A 14,469-nucleotide genomic window follows, 5' to 3' on the forward strand; every position below is an offset into this window, starting at 1 on the left:
CCAAATCTTCTTGGGAGGTACTCCTTCAGTTTAAAATTCTGGTTGTCTCTTCACTACACCAAGCAGTCAAAAATTCAAAACATACAACAGTTTATGAAGGGACAAAACCACCACAGGAGGTATAAGCTTAAGTTACGCACACACGCAGCCTTTGCTGCATCACCCTTCACTTCCCTGTGTGGGTGAAGAAGACAAATCTACTTGGGAGGCACTCCCTACACCAAGCAGTCAAAATTCATACACAGCAACAAGAAAAAAGTTCCGCCCTTTGCACTAAGAGATCTTTTGCAAAATTCTGAAGACAGAACCCTCAAGCGAGTGTGGGGTGCTTTTCACTTAGGCATGTGCAGTTTGCAGGAAATTCAAGTCACCCCTCTTGCTTTCTAGACACCGCTTACTCTTTTCATAGCTTCGGGATAGGTGTGTCTGGAGCGAAACGTCCTTCCCCTAATACAGACTGCACAACAAACCTGCAGCCCTTTCTGTCTGTCAGAAATCCTGTCCGTGACTCCATTTAAGTGTCACGATTCACTAACACGAGTGGGGCTTGTGAGAGGTTCGTTTGATCTCAGAGTGCAAAAAGGACACAAAGGGATTTCAGTTTAAATCACAACAGCAATAATGCACCTTTATTTTAGTACCAACAACATGGGTTATGTGATAGATGAGGAGAGAAAGAGAGGGAGAAAGAAAGAGGGAGAGAGAGAGGGAGAGAGAGGAATAGACGCAAAGTAAAGGGAGAAAAAGGGGGGATTATAGCTACCAAAGGACGAGACGGGGTCACCGGTGTCTTCTTCCGTGGGGAGATCTCTCTCAGAAAGTAACTTAGAAAAGTCACTTTTATAGTCTGTTTCAAAGCAAGGGGCAGTTGGCCAAAAGGTGGGGAGATTTATAGGTTATTGTGGTGAGACCCATTGCTCTGGGAAGCAGGTATAAGGTACAGAACAGGTCGCTCTTCACAAGTTCCTGCTCACCAGCAGGAATGAAAGCAGTGTACCGTGGCAGCACAGCAAGCATACCTGCAAGCAATCACTTGGCAAGCATCTACCTCAACCAGGCCAGAACCCCTGCACAAAGTCTCCTAGAGTCTTCAGGGTCTTAGTCTTTGTTCTTGTCATGGTTGTGAGGCAGATGAGGGAAACTTCGGATCATCTCTTACACTAGCCTGAGAAAGTAGCCTGGGAAATCATAAGGAGGAATCAAAACAATCCTCAGAGATAGAAGACAGCCTTGCAGGTTTTGTTTGTCAGTTTCTTGTTTTCTTGCAAGAGAAGGTCGAGGGGTGGTGTACTCCACTGACCAATGATAGTAATGTCTTAGTTTACTGACCAATAAGAGTTTTATCTTTATGGACCTTCGTGTACTTGTCTATAAAAGATGATATGGGGGAATAAACCTTGCTCTTCTGTTTAACTCACAAGAGAGTCCATGTCATTACTACCTCACCGTTCCCAATATAGTGCGACAGGAGCTGGTTTTGTTCAGTCTAGAAAAGAGGAGGGTCAGGGGGGTCCTCATCCCTCTACAACTACGTGAAAGTTGTACTGAGGTAGAGGTTGGTCTCTTCTGCCATATCTGCAGTGAGTAGACTGTAACTTTTCTCTAGTCTCTCTCAGCCTCCATTGGGCTGAATTCTTTTGGAATCCTCCCTTGTGGGGAGTCCCACTTATCTCAGTCCTCATTATTCGAAGAAAACTCCCTGGCTCATTAGATTCTGGTTTCTCGTGTTTATTGAAGGATCCTTACAAAAACTTGGCAGGTCTATCCAGACTAGCTGCACAAGCCTAAATCACCACAGCCTGGCTTATTTCATTCTGATGATACAAAATGGCCCCGAACTATGTGGTCTTTTCACCTTTATATCAATTTTTACCCTATTAACTACAGACACGTGTATTGTTATTATATCTTAACAAATAGGTTTTCTATATCTACTCAAGTAATTAAAAGTGCAACTAATTCTAAACCAATCATTCTTTGTGCTTCTAAAAACTGCAGAAGCATGGAGAAGGAAGAAGGATTAAAAACTACGCTCTTTTTCCTCCATCTTTACTCCATGTGTGAAACCCTCTTAAAATTTATATTTTCACCTCAGTGATAAATTAAACATTTCTCTACTTTCTATTTAATTTCTTACAAATTTTGGCTTGCTCAGGGATATTTGGAAGCCTTTCTGTCAATATTATATATGATTGATGTATTTTTTTAAAGAATTGAATAGACAGAGAAATGTCTCTGCATTTCTGGACTCCTACAGAGACAAGAGGAAATGGCCTTAAGATGAGATGAGAGATTCAGATTGGATTTTTTTCTTTTTTTTTTTTTTTACCTATAGTGTGGTCAGGCATTTGAATAGGTTGCCCAGGGAGGTGGTGGAGTCACCATCCCTGGAGGTGTTCAAGAGGCATCTCGATCTGGTGCTGGGTGATATGATTTAGTGGTTTAGGGGTTACAGAGGTAGTGCTAGGTAGATTGTTGGACTGGATGGTTTGGTAGGTCTCTTTTACCCATGATGTTTCTATGATTCCATGATCTGTTCCATGATCTGCCCAGGCAGAGATATGAGGCTGACAGGTTGGTAATTCCTTGGGTCCTCCTTTCTATCATCTTTAAAAATGAGTGCAATGTTTAACTTTTGCCAGTCAGTGAGGTCTTTGCCTGACTGCCATGACTTTTCATATATCATGGAGAGTGGCTTGGCAACTACATCACCTAATTCCCTCAGGACCCTGGGATGCATCTCATTGATGCCTTAAAGGTCTAGAAATAAAACAAGATGCTTTTGAGACAATATTAGTATAAGAGGTAATATAAAGGCTGGTCTTTATCGGAGGCCACCAAGGGGCAGATATGGAAAAATGTCCAACCCGCATAGGGTGATGTCTTGCGGGTGATTTATCCTCCCATCCCATCGTTGGGGTTTTTGATCGGTTTTGTTTCATTTTCTGCACAGGGGTGGCTGCTGTTCCCGCCCCACTCCCATCCTCTGGCTTCTGGGCTATGTCGATGAATGGGAGCCATGCTGGGTTTCCGGAGGGAGTTGGGGGCGGGGCAAGAGGCAGCCTCTCTTCTGGCACGGGCAGTTTGACTGGACTCACATGGCCCGTATCTCTGACCAGGGAACCTGCTGTTTCTGTGGTTTTTGCCTGCTTCTTTTTGTTTTTGCTTTGCTTCAGCACTGACTGAGCTTGCCGACTCGGTTTTTTTTGCTGTTGGGAAGCCCAGAGGCAGTGTGTGCCCCGCCAGCACCCGGGAACACCCCACTTACTGCCAGGGTCCGCCCTCCTTTGCATAGCCCGGACCCAGGTTACAGCCAGTGCCCGTGAGAAATTCTGGGGGGGCCCTTTCCATGCTGTGTTGGAGAGCCGGGCTGCTGCTGCCCAACCCCCGCTGTACCTTTGCCATTTGCTCCAGGTTTGTGCTACACTGTGTCTTTTCACCTTTTGCCTGCCGGGAGGTCCTGCCGTTCCAGCTTGCTTCTCCTGAGGTTCTTGCTACAGCTCCTTTTGGTATCCAGAGGGGCCACCGGGATCGGCTGCCCCTGGGGCTTGGTAAAGGAAACCCCTTCCCCATCCCTTCCTGCCGGCTGCATCCACAATTGTCCACGTGGAGAAAGATGGCCGGAGCCGCACCACAGCGCCCCCTGCAGCCGAAGGGGAGTCATCGCATCTGCTCTGCCCAGCTGAGAGCCACCAGCGTGCCTGCCAGCTACAACCGTAACTACACCAAAGGGGAAATTTCTTAAAGAGCAGTGTTATAAATTGTTGTGACAAAATAGAAGTGACAATTTATATAATAATTAATGAAAGCAAATTTTATTAATTCAGCAAGCAGTAAAGCAAGCAAAAGCCAGCTGGGACCAGCCGGAGGACACTTCCTCTTAAGTGTCCTGCACATGACGCATGCCTTGGCTGAGGAGGTTCCCTTTTTTATACAGTCCCTGAATCTGTGTCTTCCTGGATCGCATCAGCGCCTGCGCCTCCTGTTGCTAGGGGGTCTTCTTCTGCCTCTTGGTGGTCATGGGTAGGCAATCCTCCTTAATAAGGAGATGTTCTACTTCCCCTTTGTGCAGCTGGATACCATCCTGCAGCTTCAGCTCTGCAGATTCAGCTTCTTGCCTTCACAGCCAGATATGTGGTCATTGTGGTTAGGCTTTTCTACAATGTCAGCTTTTTAAAACAACCTTAGCAATCATATTATATTTTAGTAATAATATTAAATTTGATTAACAAATAATAAAAATTTATTACAAGCAGGAAGAGACTGTTTATTAGGTTTTCTGTTCTTGTTTGTTGTTGTTACTATTGTTGTTGTTTGTTGCCTTGTTATACATGCACACACCTGTAAAGAACTGTTATTCCTTTTGTGATAAATGTATCTATGAATAAAAATTCGTGAAAGCCTAAATAAATATATCTGTATTTATAATGATATAAGAAAATATATAGTGTGGCCCAAGGATTCCTCCCCAGACCCAGCAGCAAATACCCATTCAAGAGATAACGATTCTAGCCGGCACTCAGATAACGACTCTAGCCGGCGCCCATCAACCTAAGAGAATAAGCAGGACACGGGCCATCAGGCTGGACAAAGAAACGAGCCCGGACGAGATACTCATCACCGGACCTAAACGCCCCACCCTGCAAGCCACAGTTGGAGAAGCAATCAAACTGGACAAAGAGAGAAGCCCAGCCGAGATATTCATCGGCTCCAACCCGGACCCAACCACTCCGTCCTGATAGCCCAACCCAAGATGAAATCAAGAGACACTCAGAACCTTTCTACATGCAAAGAGACTCTGCCTAACTGTCTATTGATTCAGTTCGCCGGTTCCAGGAAATCCATTCAACCAACCATCAAGACTCTTTGTTGAACAGTGACTGCTCGGAGTTTTGGCCTCAGGGCACAAAACCCCTATAAGAACCCCGGACTGCAACACATACAGCGTGGATTTGGGAAAATCTGTACCTTTGAGTATAGACCCCTGTCCACCCAGCGCTGCGCTGATATATTTTATTGTGGTTTTTCCTTTTGTTGTTTGTTTTATTGAAATTGCTTTATAATAAATTGGTTTTTATTTAACCTCATTTTGCCATCACATTTATAACAGATTGGTGGCGTGACTCAGATCGGAGAAAACTGCGGAAGAATCTCGCTGCCCAGGACGGGTACCCCCGCCGATTTCTGGCGGCCTGGTGAGTCGAGAACCTCCGCAGCCCATTCCGATATCCAAACCAAATTTAGGCTAAGGTAAAAACCACAATAAAAGAGAGATGGATCCGGAGCAGTGAGCTCGGGAAGGCACAGAGCCTTCGGAAAGCCGCGGCTTAGTTGCTCGTAAAAAGTCTACTGTGCACGAAGACACCCTCGCAGGAAATAGCTGTAAGTACTGTGAGGTTGAGCGGGTGATTGGGCAAATGTGTGAGACGTGATCTGATCACGGAGCGAGTGCGGACTTCAAGGTCGCGTTTCCATCCTCCCGCGAGGGAATTGGCCGGCCGCGAAGGAAGCGATTCGGTGTGAGAAAGTTCTCTCTCCACACACTTGTAAAAACCTGGGATGAAAGGGAGTCTCGGGGGACCGATCACAAGGGGCTAAAGGGGAAGGATACGTCCTGTCGAGCTCGGGAATTGGTAAACCCTTTCAGTCAACGGACCCAGGGAAAGGTCCAGAAGAGGATCGGAGTGCTGAATACAAGAGACCTCAGCTCAGTTAGCTGAGAGGTGAGTATTAGCAAACTTTGATCTCTCGGGTAAAAGCGGGACAGACACAACGTAGAGACGAAAAAAGACTCACAGAGGAGTCGAAGGAAGGTAAGAAATTTTTTTACTAAACATGGGGCAGAAGAAGAGTAAGATACAAAGAAAGACCACCGGGAAGGGTCCCTCCGATCAGGCGGAGGGATCGCTGGACATCCCACCGGAAAGTCCCTTGGGATGGATGTTAAAATACTGGGAAAATTGTCCCCAGAGAAAGAGAAAGTCTAAGGCGAAAATGATTCAGTATTGCACAGAGATCTGGGGAGGGCAGGAGCTGAGGAATCACCTCACTTGGCCGGTGTTAGGCACATTTGAAAGATGGACATGTAACGAATTGCTCTCCTACGTAGAGAGCAAAGTCCCCTCGGACCCCGAGGAGAGGGAATATGCTAAACTCTGGTTAACAGCCAGGGTAGGGTTATTCCCAATAAAGCAAAAAGAAAAACGTGGGTCAAAAACCGAACCCTGGGAACCTCTCGACCATTTACCACCCCCGTACCATGGACTGGCAGAGCCCCCTTCCGGAGACCAAATGGTGCCTTCGGCACCTTCAGGCTCCCAGGAACAACCCACTGAGATGTATGTATCCAGAGCGGAAGAATCAGTGTCGGCAGCCATGCCGGCAGCACTCCCCTTGCCCCCGCCTGCGGATACCATAGCCACCGTAGCCTCTTCAGAGGTTCGTCCTGCGCAGGGCTGGGGAACACTCTATCCACAATTACCAGTCCGGCCGCCACAGCCGGGACCCTCCCATCTAACAGAAGGGGTCCCTCCCGTTAACCGGGTGGCGGCAGAGTTCCCACGATTAACAAAAGGAAAAACTCTCACAAATCACAGTTCCCCTCTTGCAAGTAGAACCCGTTTGAAAGCAAAAATGGTGGGTGAGGAGTGGGGAGAGAGTGAGAGCGAGCACCGGTTACTCCCTCTCAGGGAAGTACCGACAGCTCTGGGAGTGATTGGATTTGTGAATGTTCCCCTTAACTCCGGAGATGTACGGGCGTTTAAGAAAGAGATGGGGCGATTGCTGGACGATCCTTTCGGTGTGGCTGAAAGGTTGGACGACTTTTTGGGGAGTAGTATTTATACATTCGATGATCTTACGGCAATCCTGAGATCATTGTTTAATCAAGAGGAGAGAGATGATTAAACAAGCTGGTATCAGAGACTGGGACCGACGCAATCCACAGGGGACACCAGGTAACCAGAAATGGCCTAGTGTGAGCCCGAGCTGGAATGCCCAGACGGAGGAGGGCAGGCGGAGCATGATAGATTTGAGGAACATGATTATTCAGGGAATAAGAGAGGCGGTTCCCCGGGGTCAGAATATTAGTAAAGTTTTCGGGGAGTGTCAAGGGAAGGAGGAATCACCCACCGAATGGATAGAGAGATTGCGGCGAAGTTTCCAGATTTACTCTGGGACTGACCCAAACTCCCCCGTGGGGGAGGTTCTGCTAAAAACACAATTTGTTGCCAAATCCTGGGAGGACATCAGGAGAAAATTGGAAAAGATCGATGGGTGGCAGGATAAAAGCCTCCAGGAGCTTCTAAGGGAAGCTCAGAAAATATACATGAGGAGAGAGGATGAGAAACAAAGACTGCAAGCTAAGGTTTTGGTAGCTGCGGTCAAGGAAGTCCAAAAGCAAGAGCAAACACAAGGTAAGTTTAAAACACTGCCTAGAAAACAGACAGGCCCTCACAGGGCAGCCCCGACCCCGCGGAGAGAGCTGCCCGAATGTTACTACTGTAAGAAAGTGGGACACATTCAGTGGAACTGTAGGCAAAGAATAAAAGATGAAAAGATTTTTCAAGAAGATTAGGGGTGTCGGGGGCTCTTTAATTTGGGGACAAGAACATCCAAGGAGCCCTTGATAAAATTAAAAGTGGGTCCCCAGCGACAGGAAGTAAGCTTTCTAGTGGACACTGGAGCAGAGAGAAGTACTCTGCAGAAATTGCCAGAGGGATGTGTGGCAAGCAGGGAAAAGGTTTTTGTAATCGGTGCCAAGGGAGATCCTTTCAAAGTATCTGTAATAAAAGATGTAGAAATAGAATCGGAAAATAAAATTTGCTTAGGGAATTTGTTGCTTGTAGAAGAAGCAGATTATAACTTGTTGGGAAGAGACATGATTGTTGCTTTAAGAATTAATATCGTTGTTAAAAACTCTGAATTAGTAGTGAAAATATTCAAACTGACTCCCAAGGACGAAGAAGAAATTAACCCTAAAGTGTGGCACTCAAAAGGGGAAGTAGGGAAATTGGATATCAAGCCCATTAAAGTAGAAATCGAGGACCCTGAAGACCCTATAAGGGTCAAACAATACCCCATCCCGATGGAAGGGAGGAGGGGATTGAAACAAGTAACTGACGACCTCCTAAAAGGGGGTACTCTGGAACCCTGCATGTCTCAGCATAACACCCCCATCCTGGCTGTAAGAAAGGCGGATGGCAGTTTCCGATTGGTTCAGGACCTCAGAGCTGTAAATGCTAGAACCCGAACCAGGTTCCCAGTAGTGGCCAATCCTTACACATTACTAAACAGGCTCTCACCTGAGGATGTGTGGTATAGTGTAATCGATTTGAAAGATGCTTTTTGGACTTGCCCTCTGGATGAAAAGAGTAGAAATTATTTCGCCTTCCAGTGGGAGGACCCAGACACAAACCGGAAACAACAACTAAGGTGGACAGTCCTCCCTCAGGGGTTTGTGGAGTCCCCGAACCTTTTCGGGCAGGCTTTGGAACAACTGCTAACGCAATTTGTTCCTGAGGGCGGGACAAAGCTCCTGCAATATGTTGATGACCTATTGATAGCTGGAACGACTGAAGAGAAAATGAGGAGAAGCACAATTGCCTTGTTGAATTTTTTGGGACAAAAGGGGTTGAAAGTATCGAAATCCAAACTGCAATTCACAGAGCCCGAAATAAAATATCTTGGTCATTGGATATCTCAGGGAAAAAAGAAATTAGACCCTGAAAGGGTGGCAGGGATTCTTGCACTCCCTGCACCAAAAACAAAAAGACAAATTAGACAATTTTTAGGGCTCTTGGGATATTGCAGACAATGGATTGAAGGTTTCAGTGAAAAAGCGAAATTTTTGTATGAAAGATTGAACACTGACAGGTTGAAGTGGACTGAACAAGATGAATTTAATTTTCAGAAGTTAAAGAATGCCCTTATAACTGCCCCCGTACTAACTTTACCAGATACCAATAAAGAATTTCAGTTATTCGTGGATGTGAATGGACAAGCAGCACAAGGAGTTCTGACCCAGGAATGGGCAGAAAAGAAGCAGCCCATAGGGTTTCTCCCGAAAATTTTAGACCCGGTTAGTCGGGGTTGGCCTACTTGTTTGCAAGCAATTGTGGCAGTGGCTTTGTTGGTAGGAGAAGCAAAAAAGGTAACTTTCGGAGCTCCCTTGATAGTCTACACCCCACATGATGTAAGAAATATCTTACAACAAAAAGCAGAAAAGTGGTTGACTGATTCGAGGCTTCTGAAATATGAAGCCATCTTAATCAGCTCGCCTGGTTTAGAATTAAGAGCCACTACTGCGCAGAATCCTGCGCAGTTCCTGTTTGGGGAACCAACAGAAAAACTGTTACACGATTGCATTGAAACTGTGGAATTGCAAACTAAAGTTAGACCAGTTTTAGAAGATCAAGAGTTAGAAGGGGGAGAGAAGTGGTTTATAGATGGATCCTCGAAAGTTGTTGAGGGAAAAAGAAAGTCAGGATATGCTATAGTGAATGGCATATCAGGAGACATTGTGGAATCAGGCCCCCTAAAAGCAAGCTGGCCTGCACAAGCTTGCAAGCTTTATGCTCTCCTGAGAGCCCTCCGGGGATTGAAAGGAAAGAGGGGGACCATCTATACAGATTCGCGGTATGCTTTTGGAGTAGTACATACTTTTGGGAAAATTTGGGAAGAAAGAGGTCTGATAAATACGAAAGGAAAAGGGTTAATCCACGGGGAGATCATTCGACAAATTCTAAAGGCTGTCAGAGAACCGAAGGAAATATCGGTTGTCCATGTAAAAGGACACCAGACAGGATGGCAGTTCCACACCCGAGGTAACAACCTGGCAGACAAAGAGGCAAAACGAGCGGCTTTGTTAACCGTAAGTATTCCCGAAATAACCCCGGAGGAATCACCAGAAATCCCCACGCTCCCTTTGGAAAGGGAGATAGAAGAATTCAGAAAGGTAGGAGGAACCTTTGAAAAGGGAAAATGGTGGTTGCCTGATGGGAGAGAATTAATTCCAAAAGGGATGGCAAGGGGGATACTGCGAAGATTACACAAACAGACTCATTGGGGAACTCGGGCATTAGCTGAACAGTTTCTAAAATTTTTCGGGTGCAAAGGGATCTTTGAACTCACCAAACAGGAGGTACAAGGGTGTGTGATATACCAAAAAGTAAACCGATCAAAATTTAAGCAAACGGCTTGGGGAGGTCGCCCTCTCTCATACAGGCCATTTGAAAGAATCCAGGTGGATTTCACCGAACTACCAAAAATCGGTAGATACAAATTTTTATTAGTAATAGTGGATAAATTGACACATTGAGTAGAAGCTTTTCCCAGAGCAAGGGCAACAGCCCAAACCGTGTCAAAAATTTTATTAGAGGAAATCATTCCTAGATATGGGATAGTAGATTGCATTGATTCTGACCAAGGAACACATTTCACGTCAAAAATTATTAAACAAATTTCAGAAGCTCTAGGTATCAGATGGCAATATCACACCCCTTGGCATCCTCAGAGTTCAGGACAGGTAGAAAGAATGAATCAAACGTTGAAATCCCAACTGTCAAAACTCATAATTGAAACAAAGATGTCCTGGATTAAGTGTCTTCCCCTTGCTTTACTAAATATAAGAACCATGCCACACCCTGAGACAGATCTGTCTCCCTTTGAAATGTTATATGGGATGCCGTACAAACATGGAATGCCGGTGGCACACCCTCAGGTGGAGGATGTGCAGATACAACCATATCTCATTTCTATAAACAAAAATTTGCAGGATCTGCGGAAAAGAGGACTAATTCCCCAAAGCACAACACTAGGATTTGCAATACACCAGATACAGCCTGGGGATAAAGTCCTGATCAAAGCTTGGAAGGAGCTCCCCCTCAACCCCCACTGGGAGGGACCATTTCTCGTTCTCCTGACCACGGACACAGCTGTCCGGACTGCAGAAAGAGGCTGGACACACTCATCCCGTGTGAAAAAAGTAAAGGATTACGACGCCTCTGAGTGGAAAGTCATCACACCTCCGGGAAAATTGAAAATTAAACTCCGGCGTCATCACAAATGACAAGTGACGACCAGATAAGTTGTATTAACCCTGAATGTGATTGCTTCCCATTTATTCATTTCAAGTGCGCTTATTGTAAACAAATTTGGGTAACCCACTGTTGGGGAGGGTACAAGCCTAAAGGATTGTGTACTAAGTGTCTGGAAAAAGAACAGGAGGAAACTAGCCGTTTCTTATCACTTCCCACCTGGGCGGGATTTTTGGAACTAGACTCTCCTGAGTGGTTCCTGCTTTTTCAAAAAGGATTAGGAGGTAAACTAGATTCCAAGGCAGAAGGTTTGGAAATCGAGTGCCGGAAGACAGTCAAAGTTCCGTGTAGGACAGACACAATCAGGTCGTCTCGGTGGGCTACTTTCAAAAGAAGGTATGCCATTAGGACTTCAAGGGCCCCTGAAGATTATCCCTGCTGCCGAGAAGATGGTAATCCCTGCCGTATATTCTTATACGGGCGAAGGGCAAGGCAGGGGGATACAACGGTGGGGAATCCTGATAGTCCTGAATCTAGCCGTGTGCTTGGCTGAGGGAATGAGTCCCAAGGTACCTCCGGGGGAGAGTCCCCTGGGGAAGTGTGAGCAGTGTCAGACTGCCACAGAAACCGAACGAATAATTGACTGTCCTCCAGAACGACAGAAAGAGTTTTGCATATCTAACGGCACTCAGTATAATCTCTGTAATTTAAAGGGGGAGGTTTAGTGTTTTCGCTCAGGGGCAAGTTTTAAGGACGGGCAGTTTCAGATTCCTATGAGACAAAAGACCAGAGCTGCCCACTTCAGGTATAGAAGAGAAGTGGGAGTGATTCCTCCGGTTTCTATCTGTAGCCAATGTAACAAAACTGTCTGGATCGGAGGAAAGAGACAATCCACCTTTGTAGCATATTACAAAATCAATCCTTTGTGTTACAATAAAGCAAACTTGAAAACATGTACTATAGGAGGGAAATTATATTGGGAAGGTAAAAATTTAAAACACGGAGAAAAAGCCTCCTTTAGTAATGAACCAATAATTCTGGACTTGTTACAAAGTGATGATGACCGGGTATGTTTACAGTTTGATCAGGTATTCTGCTTCTCCAAAGATGAGGAAGGGTTGGACCCTGAAAGTAAAATAAAACAACTAACCCTGGAATTAAAGAAGCGAGAAGTAGAAATTCGAAGGAAGAGGCTAGAACAAGAGAGACTTAACTCTCTTAGTGAACATTATGAACAATTAGAGAAACAATACAGCAACTGGGGATTACCAAACCCCAACCAGAATCTATTCACAGACCTAATGCAAGAAATAGCCACAGAATTAGGTCTGTCTAATTGTTGGATATGTGGTGTTTTAAAATCGGCCGAAAGGTGGCCATGGAAGGGAGAAGGACTCACCCCAGAGCAACTCCTAAAATGGAAGGGCTTAGAGATGTTAAAAACAACGAGAAGACCCGAGGGGTGGGTGATAGATCAAAGAATAATCGGTACTATCTGCATTAGCAGAGAAGGGAGAGAATTTACTGATTTAGTGGGTTATACCCCGTGTATAAACACACTCACAGTGAATTCTGACAGTAAAACAAAGACTTGGCAACCCGAACCACCCGCGGGCTATTAGAGTCGCACCCGGGGCAATCACTGCGAATGGATGGAAATGATTGAACTATGTTGGTACAAAAACTCCGGGGCCAATCCCTTCCATGCACTAGAAGGCCTAAAAGAATATTGGGATGATCCGGCAAAAACGAACAAGGGCTGGGAGGCTCCTGACGGCATTTATTGGATATGTGGCAAAAAGGCATATAGTGAGCTACCTAGAAAATGGAAGGGATCCTGCACACTCGGAATAATTCGGCCCTTTTTCTTTACTCTACCCAGAACAGAGAGTAAATCATTGGGGGCCCCCCTCTTTGAAACATTAAATAGACAAAGGAGGGAATTGAAACGGGAACTACCAATGGCAGGAGGCAGCCAGAAATGCAAAGAGGAAGAATGGCCTGCCGAAAGGATCATTCAATATTATGGGCCCGCTACTTGGGCAAATGATGGCAGTTGGGGTTACAGAACCCCCATTTATCTCCTCAACAGGCTTATCAGCTTACAAGCGGTAGTGGAAGTAGTTTCCAACCACACCTCAGAAGCCCTAGAACTCCTAGCAAAACAGCACTCACAAATGAGAGCTTTAGTATACCAAAACAGATTAGCTCTCGATTATTTGCTAGCCGAGGAGGGAGGAGTGTGTGGTAGATACAACGAGTCCGAGTGCTGCATGGAAATAGACGATTATGGAGAAACGATAAAAGGACTGGCTGCTGAAATAAAGAAAGTAGCGCATGTGCCAGTTCAAAAGTGGAATTCAATTCTACAAGCATCCTGGTGGGATCAAATATTTGGGCAGGGGGCTTGGTGGAAAAAGTTAGTATTCTTCGTAGCCTGTTCAATTGCCGGAATCATTTTCCTCCCCTGTTTAATTCCTTGCTTCATCAGATTAATTCACTCTGTTGTGCAGGGAATGCAGATTGCCACCCTTCCAATTGATCCAGAGAAAGCACAAGGGAGACCTGCTTCTCTCTCTAAGCTGATGAAATTAGAGGAGGAAAAGGAGAGCAAGAACGCAATTAAGGCCTTAAAGAATTTTGAAAATAAACATAACCGGTGTCAGGAATATTGTGGGAATTCGCTATCAGACTGGGAAGAAGATGAATGTGGTTAAAATTTCACAGTTCTTGCTCAGTAAGATTGAATGAAATAACACGAATTTTTAATGTGATAAAGTATTAAGCGGGGGACTGTGATAAATGTATCTATGAATAAAAATTCGTGAAAGCCTAAATAAATGTATCTGTATTTATAATGATATAAGAAAATATAAAGTATAGTGTGGCCCAAGGATTCCTCCCCAGACCCAGCAGCAAATACCCATTCAAGAGATAACGATTCTAGCCGGCACTCAGATAACGACTCTAGCCGGCGCCCATCAACCTAAGAGAATAAGCAGGACACGGGCCATCAGGCTGGACAAAGAAACGAGCCCGGACGAGATACTCATCACCGGACCTAAACGCCCCACCCTGCAAGCCACAGTTGGAGAAGCAATCAAACTGGACAAAGAGAGAAGCCCAGCCGAGATATTCATCGGCTCCAACCCGGACCCAACCACTCCGTCCTGATAGCCCAACCCAAGATGAAATCAAGAGACACTCAGAACCTTTCTACATGCAAAGAGACTCTGCCTAACTGTCTATTGATTCAGTTCGCCGGTTCCAGGAAATCCATTCAACCAACCATCAAGACTCTTTGTTGAACAGTGACTGCTCGGAGTTTTGGCCTCAGGGCACAAAACCCCTATAAGAACCCCGGACTGCAACACATACAGCGTGGATTTGGGAAAATCTGTACCTTTGAGTATAGACCCCTGTCCACCCAGCG

The sequence above is a fragment of the Poecile atricapillus genome, chromosome W (genome assembly GCF_030490865.1).
Source record: "Poecile atricapillus isolate bPoeAtr1 chromosome W, bPoeAtr1.hap1, whole genome shotgun sequence".
NCBI lineage: Eukaryota > Metazoa > Chordata > Aves > Passeriformes > Paridae > Poecile > Poecile atricapillus.